The sequence below is a fragment of the Lathyrus oleraceus genome, chromosome 6 (genome assembly GCF_024323335.1).
Source record: "Lathyrus oleraceus cultivar Zhongwan6 chromosome 6, CAAS_Psat_ZW6_1.0, whole genome shotgun sequence".
In the NCBI taxonomy this organism is placed as follows: domain Eukaryota; kingdom Viridiplantae; phylum Streptophyta; class Magnoliopsida; order Fabales; family Fabaceae; genus Lathyrus; species Lathyrus oleraceus.
The window spans coordinates 128,205,473-128,210,121 of NC_066584.1; the positions used below are offsets into that span (position 1 = coordinate 128,205,473).

At 39.1% G+C, this 4,649-nt stretch overlaps 1 non-coding gene across 1 annotated transcript; it reads right to left on the minus strand.

Moving 5' to 3' along the window:
* Positions 1-3,323: 3,323 nt before the first annotated feature.
* Positions 3,324-3,430, minus strand: LOC127098903 (small nucleolar RNA R71). The gene has a single exon (XR_007793587.1). It is a non-coding gene; the product is annotated as a small nucleolar RNA R71 (small nucleolar RNA).
* Positions 3,431-4,649: the final 1,219 nt, after the last annotated feature.

The window sequence follows — 4,649 nt, forward strand, 5'->3', positions numbered from 1 at the left end:
CATGAGCCTCAGAAGTTGACACCCTCACATCAACCAGGATAGAAACAAGTGCCTGTGATGATCGAGCTTTTTTCCTCCAAATCGATGCATGTTGCACAATTCTTTCGTGCCTCAACCTATCTAGGTTATGAACCACAATACTTGTAAGTAAACCACACAAGTATTATACAAATGAAACATTATAAGATCAAACCAAACATAGCAGACTGAAAAGTTCCGGAGATGCATCTAAGGATTCTGGAAATTAAAACGTTAGAAAATTTTGGAGATGCATCTCCGTTGATTTTTGCAACTCAGAATGACGTTAATGGCAAAAATGTAGTTCATTCTAACATCCAAAAAAATGCATTGATAATTTAAACTACCCATGGGAATGGTCGTTTTCTCATATTAAAGGTAACCATGGATCTCAAGCAATCGTTAAAGTGAGGCACGGTGGTCCGTTTCAAGGAGAAAAACCTTAGAGTCTATTTCAAGTACAAATGACTTCCAAACTTTTGTTTTTCTTATGGTAGAATTGGGAAATAGTTGAAGGATTGTGAGGGTATGTGGGGATCTGGGTGAAGAAGGGTACAAAGATCTTGAAGAACAGGATTTGGCTTTTGGCTTATGGCTTCGAGCGTCCCTACTTCCGAAGTTCACTAAGGAACAGAGGAAGAAATAGTCCAGCTTTGGGAATTGCAGTAAGAGTCTCTTCAATATTTCGTCTAGTTAAAGTAGGTGCGAGAACAAAGAAAAATTCAAAGAGGCTGAAAAGGTTGAGGTTGAACAACAAAAGGGTAAATAAATCTATACGGATGCAAATAATGAATTGATGTATAACAAACCTGTCGTAAATTGCTTAGAGATTGAATCGGTAACTGAATCTTTGGGAGTGGTAGACATCTCAAATAAGGGGAATAAGGATGCTTCTATGATTAAAGGGAAAGTCGGTAAGAGAAAGAAATGGATGAGGCGGAAAGTGGTCAAGAAAGGAGAGCAAGTTCAACCAAAGGCGTTGGAGGTTGAAATTGGAAAAAGACAATTAGTGGAGGTGATGGTAACTGAAGGAACAATTGAAGAATGGGGGAACAATGATAAGAAAATGAAGAACTCAATGGACATGGAAACAAAAACAATGGAACCAGAGGTGGTGTTTGATAACGCGAAAACGTATCGTATTTTTGGCTCCATATGCATTGCTTTTTACTCGATTAACACTTATCATTACACAATATTTTATGTTTATTGTAGGTATTTATCGATTAAAATATTTACCGCAAGAAAAATGGAAAATAGAAAAAAGGAAAGAAAAAGGCAAGAAAGGAGAAGAAAATGAGGTTTTCAAAGAGATAATGGACCACCAAAGCAAATGGGCTTGTGGCGCCCATTATCTAAAGAGTGTGGCGCCAGCCAGATAGGCCCAAGAGGGAGGTGGCGCCCGCCACATAGGCCCAAGAGGGAGGTGGCGCCCGCCACCAACCCTTGAGAAGTGGAAAACGGTTGCTACAATAGTGGCGCTCACCACTCATCATGAAGCTAGGGTTGTGGCAACCGCCACAACCTAGTCTTCCTACCTTTCCTCCACTTTTTTAGCCATGATTTCCACTACTTTTGCTACAAATTAGGAATATGGAAAGGATATAAAAAAGACCTCTCAGACTCGCACGGACACTCTCGCTCTTCTTCATGTTTTCAGTTTACGCTTAATTTTATAAAGCATTATTTTTCTTTTAATTTTCTAGGAAGTTTCTTACCATTGTAAAAGTGATAGTTTCTCCACATCGGGGACTATTACGGTTTATTATTTTTTACGTGTTTGGGATTCAATTGTAAGGATTATTCATTGCCAAAGCCTGCCGGAATTATTTTAATCGAAGATTCAAGATACAGTTCCAGTTCTTAAATTGCAATCCAGGTTTTATTTTGATTACTGTTTTATTTATTTATGCCTTATTGCATGTTTAATTCCCCAATCACCATGTTTGTTACCGGATCCATGTCCGGCTAAACCCTTAGGTATCAGTATGTAAAGATCGTTGAAACGACGAGATTCAATAAATAATTGGTGTTAGTTTTTATAAAACTTATTTTTTCGGTTTTTAGTTTCTTATTTTAATCAAACTGTTTTTCGTACGAGAGTACAAAACAAACTAAGGTTACGGTCAACAAGAACGAGAGTTTGAGATTTTAACTAGATAGCTGAAACTAGGCATTAATCCTAAACACAGCGAGAGCGCTTTAGGATTAATTAGACTTTATTTATATTCAAAATTTACTTTTAAATTCAAAATGAGACCGCGAGAGCCAAGCATTCTAGTTTAGGAGTATGGTCAGAGTCAATAAAAACGAGAGTGTGAGACTAAGTCCTTTCTATAAATAATTTCTACTGAAGAATATTTTAACCAATAAGATTACACCAACTATCTATCGAATCCCCAAAGTTTGAGGTATTACATACCGATATCCCCTATATCCCATATCTTATTTCTATTTACGTTATAGTTATTTCTCTTCATCCCTCCAATCATAGAACAATCATCAGCCTTAGATTTACATAGCAACATTAGACCACGATAAGTTCGATTATTAGTCCTTGTGGGTTCGATAATCTTTAAAACTACGCGATAGGACTGTGCACTTGTAGTCACGATTCACATAGACTTACTAAGTCACGATCAAGTTTTTGACGCCGTTGTCGGTGACTAATTTAGTCGATATCGTAACTCTAGCGTTACCCAGTATAGACTTAGGCAAACAATTCTTTTTCCTTTTCTACATCTGTCGAGTGTATGCCAAGTACTCGCTCTCAAGGCGAGAAATTAAAGCTACAATTAGATGAACCCGAGCGTTATCTTAGATTAGAACGTCGGATACGAGACTTGATACGGGAACATCACATCAAGCTAAATCTTCTTGACCTTAACATTCCTACTTCTGAATCAGTTGTTCAACCAGAGATGGCCGAACAAGTGCAAAACCGTCCTCTTAAGTATTATGCAATCCCTTCACCGGATGAACCTCATAACAACATCGTTGCCCCTACAATCAAAGCCAACAATTTTGAGCTAAAACCCTCACTGTTGTCAGCCATACAGCAAAACTAGTTTTCAGGTAGTCCCACTGAGGACCCGAACCTACACTTGTCAGTATTTTTGTAATACGCAGACACGGTGAAAGCGAATGGTGTCAGCTCAGAAGCTATAAGACTCCGTCTTTTCCCATTTTCATTAAGAGATAGAGCTAGAGCTTGGCTCCAGTCTCTACCATCCAACTCTGTCACTACGTGGAACGAGTTGAAGGAAGTCTTCTTAGCCCGATATTTCCAACCTAGCAAGACGGCTATGCTAAGAGCCCAAATAAATTGGTTTAAACAAAAGGATAATGAATCACTTTTTGAAGCTTGGGAGCGATACAAAGACATGATGAGGCTTTGTCCATATCAAGGTCTAGAAGAATGGCTGATCATTCACACCTTTTATAACAGTCTCTTGTATAATACAAGATTGACAATAGACGCCGTCGTAGGTGGCGCACTGATGGATAAACCATACAACGAGGCCTATCAACTCATCAAAAGTATGGCCCAAAATCATTACCAATGGGGAAGCGAAAGAACCTCTATAGAGAAACCTTAACCGAAGGGCGGCATGTACAAATTAAGCAGTCTTGACCATGTCAACGCCAAGGTAGATGCCCTGACCCAGAAGATAGACAGCTTGACCATAACACCAGCAGCCACCGTGGCTGCCGTAGCACCAAACTGCGAGATATGCGGAGTTCAAGGGCATACTGCCCCAGAATGTTAAATCTTGACAGAAACCTCCACTGACCAGGTGAACTATGCTCAAGGAAACCCTTACTTAAATACCTATAACCCAGGTTGGAAGAACCATCCTAACTTCTCGTACAAAAATAATAATACATTGTATGCACCTAACCAAGCACCTGCTGTACCACCAGGATATCAAAAAGCTGCCACAAATACTCAAAATGCTCATAGGAAATCAAACTTAGAAATAATGATGGAAAACTTTATAGCTACCCAAGCCCAAACAAATAAAGATTTCTTAAATCAAAACATACACACTAGTGAGCAAATCAAGCAGTTAGCAAACAAGGTAGACGCATTAGCCACCCATAACAAAATGTTGGAAACACAAATGTCACAAGTGACTCAACAACAAGCACCTAGTGCTGCTCTGCAGGCATATTTCCTGGACAACCGCAACCAAACCCGGAAGGTCATGCAAATGCTATTATATTACAAAGTGAGATAGAACTAGACGGACCGACCGACCCTAGAACTCAAAACCCATCCATGCATCAAGACCCAGGTGTCATACGGTGAACTGACTTGGGGTGTTTTGCTTTTTATCGCAATGTCGCGGATAGCAAGAGTCGCCACCGACTTTTCTTTTATCCAATAAGGAAAGGTGGAAAAGAACAGAAAAGACCTCAATAGATTTTGGGTTCGGGAGGTACATTATACAAAGGGAAGGTGTTAGCACCCTTTGTATCCATGGTTGTCCATGGGCTCTTAATTGCTAGATCACTTATATTTTTGTCTGAAAAGTGTTCGTGAATTGTTTAAAAAATGTTTCGAAAAGAGAGTTTAGCTTTGTAATGATTCTCGTATGAATGTATACAAAGTATTTATCTCGTTTGAT